At 44.5% G+C, this 13,748-nt stretch overlaps 1 protein-coding gene across 5 annotated transcripts in view; it reads left to right on the forward strand.

Annotated features, from left to right (window-relative positions):
- The window catches only part of LOC106743458 (potassium voltage-gated channel protein Shal), a 115,904-nt gene that overhangs the window by 35,266 nt on the left and 66,890 nt on the right, over nucleotides 1-13,748 (forward strand). The gene's annotated exons all lie outside the window — the stretch shown is intronic.

Here is a 13,748-nt window from a genome sequence, read left to right on the forward strand (position 1 = left end):
GTTATTCATCGTATGACGCGCGACGGAAATCGTCCCGATGGTTCCGAAACGAGCGAAGATGAGCCGCAATTGTTTTCGTAACACCCGATTTAGCATTTAGCGTCGCTTTCTATTTTTTTCCCTCTAAGTCGCGAAAATTGTACGAAAAGAAAAATTCAATTTCACACTTCAGATCATTTTATTAAAGCGACGTTTACATTATGATTGTGAGACGAATCGAATCAGGCACGGTAAACACCAGCAGCGCGGAAATTATCTCCTGTTGCGCTTTACACGCGATCAGTCAACGAGATTTTATTTATGAACGTCGTGAGGGTAGGAGGGGGATGTAAACGCCTGCAATTTTCGAAGATTTGAAGGAGAATTAAGTTGTAGACAGTTTGCCCATTGAAATTATATACTTTTATTTATATAATTTTATTGATGTACTTTTTCCCCTAGAGACAGGAAATGAAAAATAGGTAGAATTTCATCTTTCTACGGTAGATCCGCGTCATTATCGAAGAAACTTCGCGTCGTGATAATGCACATTTGGATCACCGAATTTGCCCTTATGACCTTCATCGAACATGCTGCTGAAACCTCTTAGAAATTTCTTCATTGTACTACGAGCAAACGAATGGACGAGCATCCTCGATCACTCTTAGCTTCCGTGACACCATTGCCATTTTTAGCATCGACATTTCGACAGTGCATCGATCGATCCGTAAAAAGAACTCCAGCCGAATTCGCTTCGCGAACTGGCGAGATAGAGAAACGTGAGGAAGGAAGGGAGGAAAAAAAAAAGGTAAAACCATCGCTTCGGTTGAATATGTTCTCGCGAGACGCCGCGTCTACCCGCTCGCTCGTATCCTCTCACGCGGAATATCATCGGCGCGGCGCGATATTTTTACGGGAACGCTCGCGGGCGAACGTGCGGGCGAGATTTATTCTGAAAGGCGGCAGCGATCTTTTAAATCTCCTCCGCGCGGACGGACGATTTATTCCCGCACGTGTAAACTTACGCGTCCACTTTACTCGCGCCGGCACACTCGTGACGATTTAAGCAGGCAGCATTGAGACGACTCGATCGGATCGATCTCGCGGAGTAGAGAAAGAGAGAGAAAAAACATGAGTGAGTGAGAGAGAGAGGGAGAGAGAGAGAGAGAGAGAGAGACGAAGATGGAAGTCGATTGCGCGCCCGGTTTCGCGAGAATTCACATGTGTTGCGAATAAAAAGGATTTATACGTCACGGGGTTATAAATCGACGGCGCGGACATAATTTATTCCTCCTAACAAAATTGCATCGCGTCGCGAGCAAGAGGTGTTTTTTCAGCCCTTAATTCTGTGAGAATTAAAAATGTTGACCCTGTGCCGGATTTTGCGCGCGGAAAATGAATGCATTTTCCGTGTCTCGAATATTTAATTTCCCCGTGAAAAATTATCGACAGGGCGGGAGGATACGAATGTCGTTTCTTCCCTCGGCGACGACGTTCGCAGGTTGCGAATCGTAGCTACGCCATGAATGAAACGATTCGGGATCTTTGCGGGAAGCGTTTTTTTTTCTCCATTTATTTCTTAAAAGTCTCGGCGCCGCCACTCGGAATCATTCTGGGATTTTTCGAATTGTTCTTCATGCGGAATCGTAAAGTCTCGGATCGCACGGCTTCGCGAAGGCCGACTCACCGATACCGCACAGATCTGCATTGCAGATGCAACCGCATCTACATATGCATGGACACGTTTGTTCTGATTCCCGCTCTCGGACAGCGACGGATTTTTCGTTAGCGGGCGGGCTTCTTTCCCTGCGCTCTGTCGACGTTTGAACTTTTCCGACGGGTTCTCGTGACACTTCCCGGACTCCGGTGTCGTGCGACGAAACTCCTACATCATAACAGAACTTAAAATGCTATACAGACTGACAGATAGATAAGTAGATAGATAAAGAGGCAGATAAATGCAAGATATTCTAGAGTTAACGAAGGATACTTTAGGGACGTAGTTTCGCGTGAAAAGGGCAGGTTTCTCTTTCTTGAACGACCGCAGATCGAAGCAAGTGTTTTATCTCGAAAATGAAGGATCCCTGTGCGAATTATTTCTTGATCTTCGTATTCCCGGATTCCAGTATGCTGGAAATCTTAATATTTGAGTTTTCTCATCTCGAAATTCGTTCGTTCACAAATCTGTAACGACCCCGAGGTCGTCTTCCTCGTTCCTTTGAGAGAAAGAGTGAGAGAGTTACGAGATCTCCCGAATCTTGAAATATTTATTCTCGACATCCGTACATTCTTTTATTCTTGTATGCTCTTGAGATAAATTATGAGCGTCTTTGCGAGTTACATTTGATGGTTAATTAGGTCCAAAAGCAATTACGACCCCCCGATGGTTCTTAAAGACCAGGAAGGTCGAAGGAACGGGTGACTATTCAGCGAGCCTCTGGCGCCGCTCCTCCAATTTCCGCGACTCACGCGCGATTCGAGGCGCATCACAATTGTTCATTACGTATTCCTCGTGCCCTGCGATTTCTCCAGCCTGCGCGACCCCCCGCCACGTATGAAATAGCGGTGATGAACCCGAAGGTGGCGGTTGGTAGTAAGCCAAACCGTGCTCGCAAGTTTCGCCTGAAAATTCACCGAGGCGGAACGCTCGTGAATCTGTGGAAGCGAAGATACTTATACGGTTGAAACTCTGCGAATAATCGCACGATATCGCGAACAATATCGCGAGCGAGCAATACGAGGACCGAGAACTCGCGAGGCGGGACGGAGTATCGGGAAATCTCGCCTCGTCGCTATCAAGCGGTCGTCGTTCGCGGAAAATGCCATCTTCCACGACGATCGTCTTCGCGCTTCGCTCCTCCTCGCGGGGTTATTACGAAATTCGATTCAGTGCCATTCACCGTTACTATCGGTCCGCATATTACACGGTTGATGATCGAACATGGACTGCCGTAATGGGCCTGTGATTTACGGGCGCCCATTGCCGTCATCGATATACCTACATTGTCAGTAAACGCCACTGTGAACTTTGCATCTGCATTTAATGTCACGTCCGGCGTTAACGGGCAAACGGAGGGAGGAGGAGCGGATCGATTTTCCGCCCTGGCCGTCTCTCTGCGCGTCTGCACAAACAGCGACACGAATCTCCGTTTAACGTCGGTTACCTTACCGTCCGTTGCATCGATTCTCCTTGCCATGTCTGCCCGGTCAGTAGCGTACATGTATATGTAGCGGGCTATACATATGTATTCGCACGATAATAACAGCGCCATTTTTCCTCGACGTGCTCGGCTAAGGGCGGCGGTGGAGGCTGCGAAAATGGCGGGGCGGCATCTCTTCGTCCGGCGAAATTTTTAGATTTACGAGTCGTAAAGTCGCTCGCCGGGGGATTTATTTTGACGACTAAGTGTTTTACGGTTATAGCGGGCGCGCCGCAGGATTCGTTCGATCGGAAAGACTAAGCGAATCGACGACAGTGCGCATAAACGTTACCCGTTGGATACAGACGCAATTTTTCGGCGGCGTTGAAGCGCGAGTGATTTTTTCTTTTCCTTTGAAACTCCGTAGTTATTTTTCCCTCCTTTGAATGTTCCATCCAGTAATTCATGAAATTTATTTTACCTCGAATATGTACGAGACGTTTCTCGCAGGTCGGCCGTTTCGTTTGCGAAGACTTAACAAGGTTAATTCCACGCCAAATAGATCGTATTTTCGTGTTGATTTATGCCTCTGAATTTATTGAATTTATTGATCGAATAAATTTGCTAGAGACATGGGAGTAAACAAATAGTTATGTTTATTCAATGATACTGAATCAAAGGTTCATCCGAGTTCAGCTGATCGATTGAATATATTTGTGCTGCAAGATATAATATCAAATAATATTGTACCTTGCATCGAATAATATTAAATTTTATTATATATATATAAATAAAGGATATATAATTGTCAAATTCAACACGGCCGATGAACTGTTAAATGAACGAATAATGTAACTTTTATCTTTGCTGTACATAATCGAACTTTCATTTGTTTAATTCGTAAAATATATAAAGTCACTTTCGACTGAACAAATTTGCAAGAGCGATTCAAGTTTCATCCGTATTTTTCTTTTCTCTTTTGCAATCAAACTGTGTAGAATTACATATGAAAATTATAAAAAAAGGAAATTCCCTCTGTCGAAAAACATTTTATGGTTAGCTCGCATTATCGTGACTTAGGGATTAAGTCGCGAGGTATAATGAAGTCGAGCGAGCTCCATTGGAAATTAAAGTTTGTTTCAGCTGCAAAAAGTTCACAATGAAACGGTTTAGTTACATAACTACACTCTCTGATATTCGTTTTCCTTTAGCTCCGGTTAACTTTAGAGGTGTAAAATTGATTTTGACAGCTGGTGCAGCAGGAAAAACCATGGGAACTAGTAAAGAGAGTTTCAATGTTTACTGGTGATTTTCAATAAGCCTCTCGGCCAGTTAGTGGAAACTTCGTAAATTATTCTAACGTGAATAATAAGCGGCCAAATCGAACGGATTTCATCGCATTTTGCTTCGCAATATCGACTCAAAACTGTGCGAATGAATTTTATCTCGCTCATTTTTTAGCATAATTTTGTAAGAATCCTCTCTTTTTCTCTTTCCTATTTAGAATCGTAACGCGACTACGTTGATTTTTTGCCCTGTTTAACAGAAACTGCCTTCTCTCGCAATTATTATAATATATTCGTCCGTTTTATCAGTCTAGATTTATTTTCGATATTCCTGTACCGTTCTTTCGAGAGAAATATCCGATCATATCTGATGGAATAATCCAATTAAAAAGTAACAAAATGGATATATCCGATCAAGTGCAATGTCCGGTCATTTCGTCATTTCATCTGGCCAAATCGTGCCTTTATCCGATGAAACTTACAACGGATGTACAAAGGGCGACTTTTCCGATTAGGTTTTATCGGTTACTTTATCGGTAACTTCGTCGGATACTTCATCGAATAAAAGTATCCATCATTTGATCGGGCAATAAAAATAACAATCGGATACATCATTTAATCGGTTGATGCGATGGGTATTTTTTTCACTGTTCTATTTCTTGCGTACGTGCCGCTTGTTCGACCACAATGAGAAAAGTATTTGGCAACAATTACTAAACATTTAATTAAATAGTTTCAACTAAATTATATGATTACAAGCACATGACTATTTGATTAAATGTTTATTAATTATCATTAAATCTATTTTCAGTATACGCTTTCATCGACGAATACAATTCAATCGTCCGTCCATAAGCGATATACGTAGTGGCGCATGTATCTCTATTATTCCTCGTTAGATTTCTTTTTTCGCTTCGAAACGACTATCGGTTCACTGCACTCCGTTTTCTCGCCCTCAGCGGCAGACGTGCGACCGCGGCTGGAGACGAGACTGCGGAAGGAAAACGGGAACGTGGGGCATCAGGCGTGCCAAGGGTTCGTTCCAGGAATAGACGAGGGGGATGAAAGAGTTTCGCGAAAGTCCGCTTGACGAAGTGGAGACGGCAAAGCGAGAATCATTAGCGGCGACGTTGGTATCAATTCCTCCTTTCTTTTTTTTTCTTTTAGACCATAATATCCAGCGTCGACACGAAACGCTCGCGAAAAACTCGGATATTTCATCGGGGATAATGAAATAACGTTTCCCGATCTTGAGGAATTTTTTTAATCGCGAGAGGGAGTAATTATAAAGTCTTTTTTTGTAATTATAAAATTTTAACATGGAATAATATACTTTTTTACAAGCCGGCGGCTTTCCTGACATGGTATTATACGCGTGTAACTGCGCAAAGGTCGCTATTTTTTATATCAATTAAAACTGGTATGCGCAAGCGAATTGTGGAGCGTGGAAATTATTCTCTCTCGTTCTGCAAAAATCTGTCAAATCTCGTTGAAATGAAAGAAAGGGAGATTTATCGAATTTATTCGCCAGAGAATTATCAATTTCATCATATCTCGGATTCGGTGCCTTTGCATTTTCCGAACTTTCAGCGAGAGCTTACTCGCTCAATCTCGAAGTTTATGTCAATATTTTATCGTTAGCGACTTTTGCGGGTCCAACGTTCGCAACAAATTTCAGTTAATACTGTCAAGTTTTCAGTTTTATACACACGGAGAGAACAAGTTTTGCTAGAACAGCAAATTGTTAATATAGCGGCAGCAAAGATATTTTTTACACGGAAAAAATAATTTTACTGTTGTTTAGCAAGTTGTTGCGACAGCAATAAAATTTCACTAGCACAGCCGAATTATTTTGCTGTTCATATATCTAACAAATAGTAATTAATATTCTCAACAAATCTTCCCGCTGTCCAAACAAAATTTTTTTTGCTGTCACTGTATTAACGAACAATTCGCTATTTGCTAAGCAAAATTGTTTTCTCCGTGCGGCGTTTTCTTCTTTCGCGCGCATGCATGCGGCCAAACCATTAAATTACGTAGCGTTCACTCGGTGCGATTTAGGAAGACATCGGGTATTCTCGATGGTCTTCTTTAGAATGAACACTGCTATTTAAAGTGACACTCTTCTTCGGACCTTATTCATTCGCAAAATTTTTATAGAACTTTTTTTTCGAAGAGGAAGACTCGATCGCCCGAATTCTTCCGAAGCGTTCGTGACGCGCGATCAAATCGTTGACGTCATCGTCCGGCTGTCGAAGTTTATCGCGCTTCTTTTCCATTAAACAAACAGCCGTACGCGGCTGCAGCGGCAACGGCTGCAGCGAAATCAGCAGCGGCATCAGCAGCTTGTCCGTCAGCACGCTCGCGGTTATTCTTAACGCCGCAAACAGTCCTGACCGCGTTCGACCGCGTGGGCGCGTTAATCAAAATTGCTTCGTCGGATCACTCACCGTCGGGAGAAATCCTCGAGAGAAAATCCGAGGTTTACGGCGAATTTTTATTTCTCGATCCTCTCGCCGGTTAAGACGAGGATTTGCGAATGCGCTTTCGGCCAAGGCCGCGGGGATTGCCGCGAACGTTGTCGCGTCCCTGGAAAATCCGATATTAATTTTTTTCCGAGCTGCAATGTGGTGCTAGAATAATGACGACGACGACAGCAATGACGACGTGGTGTGTTCACTATTCTCGCACGAAGAAAGGAACTACCTGTCTATATAGTATAACTAAAACTTAACTATCTATAGTTCTTAGTTACGAAAGCTAAAAACTAGAAACAAAAAGAATAAGCAAACTTAGCTAAATCTCATGTATTGTATGGGTAGCAAATTTTTACTTGTGGGAGCTGGTTTTTAGCTGTGGGAACCATTTCTTCTTTTCGATCGTTGGAAGTTAAAGTTTGTTTCAGCGGCGAAAGGGCAAAACGGAGCTCGCGATCGTCAAATAATGACGCTATAATTCGCCGTGCGACTGGTTGATTACATTTAAAATCGCATTCGTCTAACATTTCGCCCACTTACCGTCGATGAGAATGCACGAGGAGGCGCTTCTTGGTAGCACGAGTGAGTCAACGGGCAATCTCCATTAACGCGCCTGCACGTAGCCCGTGCTAACATGTGGGCGTTTCTAGGCATGTTAATGACGATCCGCGGATCCCAGAATAAAATTGCCTCTGAGATCCTTCGATCTTTCCCGCGATAGTCGCATGTGGACTCACCGAAAATGCACGGGGGATGTCCGCTCCTAAAATTAACTTCCCTTCCGGAAGCGGTTTTTGCAAAATGCGCGCGTAAATTTTATTTGTTTAATTGCATTTGGAGAACTGCGATCTTTCAGTATAATACAATATACATATCATTAATGTATTGGATTATTCAAATAATATTATTATATTATTACATATTATTTTATATAATGTTATTGTGATATTATAATTATACCCGTATTCCCGTATTTATAAGCTAACAGGCATACGTTAAAATGGCGTCAACGTTTTGCCAGAAGAAGACGAGAAATTACCAATGACATGAGCATGACGGAAAAATGACGGACTAATGTCACGGACTGAAGACGAGATTTCAAGACGTTAAAAAGACGCGACTTCGTGACTTTTTCTGGCTTTTCAGTTGATTAAAGACGTTTTAATAACGCAGAGGATTCTTAGCTTTTCTGATGCTTTTATTATTATATTTCATTGAAATACTTCAGTAGAGTATACCTCTAATCTAATATCAATCATATCTCTAATCTAATAGTATCACATTGAAATACATAAAAAGATTTACATATTTGCGCGTAATGCAGCGTCGGCGAATACGAGAAAGCTGGCGTTGCGTTTTTCATGTATTATACATCGACGAAGCGGGTGAGCCGTCATTGTATCCCGAAATAATTACCTCGCGTGTGCCGAATAACGGAAAATCTCGGGTGAAAAAGCGCGACGTGATGTGCGATCCTCCTCGGCGCGTCCAATAATGCAAATGCGCCGATTAGCCATTCGCCGGGCGGGGTTAATTATAAGCGGCGGTCCAAAACCGGGAGAAGCTGTACGGCAAGAAATTCGGGGCGCGCGCTTCCAGTCGACGACTGTGAATTATCGCGAAGCTTCCGCGATGTCGCGGCTCTAATTAATTGCGAAAGCCACGTACGTAAGCGGTAATTAGAACGCACCACCGCGGATATTAGCGCGCAGAGTAATCACCGATAACTGACCTGAAGAGCGACGAATGCGTCGCGAAACGCGATGTAAATAACTGACCTTAATTTTTCGTCATGCCGGATGCATGGTTAGAAATTTATAATGTGTATAGCCTTGGCCGCCCCCTTCGTGGGATATCGCGTACTTTTAATGAATCGTAGCAGGTGGAACGAATCGGCGCGTTTAGAAGCCGACAGGCGCGACAAATTCTGATACGTTCTTAACGAGATATTAAGAGTCATATTCCGGGAGTACATTTTCCAATATGAGGACGTAGTGCCTCGTAATGTCTTAATCTAAATTAACGAAACATTTCGAAGGCCGTTGTGTACTTGTAATGAATCTTATCAGGTGGAACTAATTAGATTAAGAAAACGGAAAGAAGATAATTATTTGATATATCGTTAACCCTTCAAGGCCCACACATCGATCTAATTGAAGTGAAATGTTGTAATTCATAAGACCGTCTTAAAGGGTTAATAACTACTGAAGTCTGGATTATATTTCTCGACGTGAGGATAAAACCAGAGAACGTAGCGTTCTCAGTTTCTGAACGTGAATTACCACAAGAACGCAGTTTACATTTTGAGAGCGGAGGATGCAACGTATGTAATTTGCAATCCCCGACGCTTGTTTATATCATGTAAACGTTTTGACGATTAATTAATGACGATATAATTTGTGCTGTTTGCTCGCAAATCACGTTTCATACACGTGCGTGACATTAGAATTCCGCGATCGACGATACGAGAAACGTGAGATATTAACCTGAGATATTAACTTAGAAAATTACACAATTAATATATAAACCGAGGGCGATTTATTGACACAAGTGTCAATAAAAGCGCAATATCTCTTCAATCGTCACACATCGCACGTACGATCGCGCGATACTAGCCCAAATTTCTTGCATTCGCAGTGAACATTTTTTTCCGAATTCATTCGCGACTTAATAATCCCCGACTCCGATCCCACGATTCTAAAAACCGCCTCGACGATCGAATCGACTGTTGTTTTTGTTGCGCTTATCCGCGATATTAACGGTCTAAACGACTCGCAATTAGCGGAATGCAGTGCGTGGTGAATAATCGCGCCGCCGTCGCGCCGATGTGTAACGTTAATTAGTAGCGCGCAAATGGCGGGCCGAGTCCGCCATCGAGAACGTGTTCTCTGATCGGGCGATACGCAGCGATACGTTTTTCGGTATCAGGTGCGACCGTTTCGCTATATTCACACAATGACGGAATTCTTGTATTTCCTCGGCGATATCGGCGATAACACGGCTCTCTTCCTCCGCTTCAGCTGCCAATGGCGAAATTACCGCTGCGCGTGTTCGCCGCGAGACGACGTCGTGAGACGTTTTTATTTCCTGCCGATAGACAACTCCCTCCCTCCTTCCCGCCCTCGCTCTTTCCATTCGCCATGAAACGAGACAGTATTTTCGCGCGAGGGTATTTTCAGCGTACGACGACGGCGCCTCGAGGAAATTTCATAGGAATTTTCCGCGCTTTATCGGAATCAATTGGACTGGAAATAGCGAAGGGTGTAGGCGAGTGCGCGGGTGAGACGCGACGCGGCGTATAAACTCTCTCCGGTACTCGGAGTTTCCGTAGATCGTGATGTCTTACACATTAATATAAGATGGCGCGCAATAAAATATTATTCCTCCCTTTCTCGTTAACCTGATCGTCGTCGTCGTCCTCGTGACTAATAAAGTTCAGCAGTGCCGCGCGCGCAAAGGTACAATAAAATATATCGCGCTTATCTCGTCTCGGCTCGCTCTCATCTTCAACTTATCACTCGTTTCACGCGCAGCGGCTTCTCTTCGTCCTCCTTTCGCAGCTTCATTTCAATTATCAATTGACGCGCGTGCTGTCGCCCCATTATCGTCGTTATCGCGCCGCTTCGCAGGAACGGCAATCAGAAATTGTCGTATCTCCGCGCATTTCTCTCTCTCTCTCTCTCGTCAATTTTACTTCGCTTCTTTTCTCCTTTCTTTCCATCGGCCGCGAGAAATCGCGCGGGAAGCGATCCCTCCCCCTCAGCCAGGGACGTTGCCGGCATAAATTCCGGCGGTTAGCGGCTCCCCGACTGGGGAATTTCCGAATTCGTCCGGGTAGTGAAGCGAACACCACACACGCGCGAATACACGCGATGACCCTCGCGTGGCACCCGGCGATTAATTCCGGCCGCGCGGCCGGACGATAAGAAAAGAGTATAACGCGATCGGTAACGATCGCGAGCTTTCGCCCGCCGCTTATCCGCCTAAGTTAATTAGGCGAAAGCCACGAAATAACGCGGGTCACGGACGACAGGAGAGGCCGAAGCTCGCTTTTTTTTCTCTTCGTTCTCTCTCTTTTTCTCCTCAAGAAAGCGCCTATGCATTACCTCGCGATGTGCGACGCAAGACCTACTTTCTCCGCTTCCCTGCAGCTCGAGAGGTCTTCTTGAGAATTGCGGTTTTTTCCCTCCCGAGAGTGAGCCGAAGTCGCGCGCTTTGAGATTTCGCCTCGAATGAGCGAGCGGAATTCGTCCGAGCGCAAAAACTGCACTCGACGTTCGCGCGGATACGCGCGGCAAATTTTTCGCGGGCTCGCTCCGACTCGACCCGCTTTCCGCTGAAACGGGAAATTGGCTCTCCCCGGGCGTCTTCGTTTTCGCATTCCCCGCGGAATGCAAGCCCCGAGACCGCGCTCGAGTGTCATCTTATCGTTCCCTTTCCGACGGTCGGCGCGCGGTTTTAACTCGACCGGTTATCGATCGCTCGATCGCGAGCGGACACGCAGCGGGTATTACAGCTTGCCGGCTGCGCGACGCGGTTTTCCAGCAATTACGCGCGTCGCGTGCTTTTTGCAAATCGCGCACGGGTTGCAGCCGGCGGTATTGTTATCGGCGGCGCTTTTGTTCTGCGCACGCGTCTATTTAGCGCGACCGGTTGTGCCGTAGGGAACGTTCGATCGTGTCCGCTTCGGGCTGTGAAACCGCGAGCTGCGAGCCCGCAGATACGTTTCAGAACTTCTACTTTCTCTCGTTCGGCGATACCGCGCGCGCGACGCCGGGTTTCAATGCATTCCGCGCAATCTATGTAACTTCCGCCGGCGGCCAGACGCTGTCAGACGCTGATAACCCTTTCGCGCTCTCGCGAAATGTAAGAGCCTCATCGGAAAGACGCGTTTACAACGTAACAACGATAAGGAAATTAAGCGGTTCCCTCGTAAGCAGGATGTTTCTCTCTCGGGCGAGAGAAATGCGTTTTTAGCCGGCACAGTGTCCGCGCGTGAGGATATTATCTGCATTAATCTTCGTCTACGTCGAGTCTATGGGAAGTTCTTAAGGGTGTATTACCCATGTTCCAAAATAATGAGAGAATTATGGAGAAATGATAAATTGGTCTGCATTACGTTTAAAACGACACCATAAGTTTGACCGTCAGAGCTTGGATCAAACGTTATACCACTTTAAAGGAAGTCGGGGAAATAGGGAAGCCCAGCTTAAATCAATGCACACGAGCGTAACGCGTCACGTCACAGTCGCGATAAGAACTGTGGGCAGTTCATATGCAAATTGGTCAATGATTATCATTAAACGGTTAATTAGTCACTCGAAGTCTCCGAAGCACAAGTCGAAATCTGTTTGACTCAACACATGTCGGTACGTATTATTTGCGACGACCATTACGACCATAGTCTACATTGCTTACGTTATGTACATTGGCGATCACTCCATTTGCAATCTGTCTATATTCAGTTACGTCATGAAAATTTATAATATCAATTAATACAAATTAATCTTTTAAATTTCAACTTGACAAGTCTGATTTTCTCGTGGACGAGCAATATAATGTTGTTGCGAATGCGTAAAAAGTAAATTGGGAGCACAATACATATTACAACATACGTATAAATCTATTGTCTGGCATTTAAACACGTGACATATCGTGTATGTAAATAGCCATAAAACGTTTTACTTTGCATGAGATTATTACTAGGTATCGGATTTTTTATATCAGGCCATTAACACGCGTAAGGCCGCACATGTACGGCCGGGATTGAGTGTGTCAAATTGCGTACGGACGTGCATGCCGTACACGACCGGATTGGATATCTCCGGCGCGTAATTTTTCAAACGAACCACTTGCGTGACTTCGTCTCTTATACGATGAAAATTTTCCATTTCCATATCTAATTATATTCCTGTGACACCTGTGTGCAACGATATACCGTGCATATCATGTGTCATAATTGTACACCTGAACACGCGTCGTGACAAGCGTACACGCGAGCAGCGTGTTTTGCGCGGGTTGCCGAGAAGAATGGCGTTTGTTTCGTGTTCGTACGTTGATTTTTCGCCGAGAACGCTCGAAGGTTCGGAAGTTTGCAAGAACATCGTGCGTGCCGCCGGCAAAGGACGGCCGGCGATACGCGCGTAACACATTGTAATACGTTCGCTCTGCGAGTTTCATACCTCGCGCTTCGAGGAGGGTAACGCGCGACACTGTCAGTGGATTTCGGTTCCCGTCAAAGGATTTGCCGCTTTGCGATATTTTCGCGGAGAAAAATCGTAGCGATGTGGGATAAATTGCATTCGAAAGTTGAGACTGCCTCGCTTCTAACGAGGAAACGGACCGGTTCTCTCGATTAATTTAACATTATTAATTAATTCGGCGACATCAACATGCCTCTGCATATAATTTCTTATATTCACTTACTTCTCAAATTGATATCATCAAATATGTAAATTTACTAAATCTAATTTTTTGTTATGTAAAAATCGATCGACTTCCTGGTAAGTTGAACATAATTTTTCGTAACGCGAAAACTCTCAGCAGTGTAAAAATCGTCGTAGCCGATCCCTCCACGATTAAAATGTTGTTACGTTAATATCTATTTTAAATCACCTCCTATATCCGTTCTTCCCCGAAACTTCTCTGTTCTGAGGGGATTCCTCAATATTTAAATTTTACAGCTCGCCGAGCTATTTTTGTCCCGATATGTTTGTTGAACCAAAATATTTCTAGCCGATCTCCGGGAAAATCTCCGGGACGATGGGAAAACGTGATAAACCGGGAGCGCATCCGGCGTGTAAATATGCATCGGTATCGCATGTCTTGTGCAATAATAAGTGTGCTCAAGAGTATGTGCTGGAATA

Source organism: Dinoponera quadriceps, unplaced genomic scaffold, assembly GCF_001313825.1.
Source record: "Dinoponera quadriceps isolate SergipeBrazil2010 unplaced genomic scaffold, ASM131382v1 scaffold9, whole genome shotgun sequence".
Lineage (NCBI taxonomy): Eukaryota > Metazoa > Arthropoda > Insecta > Hymenoptera > Formicidae > Dinoponera > Dinoponera quadriceps.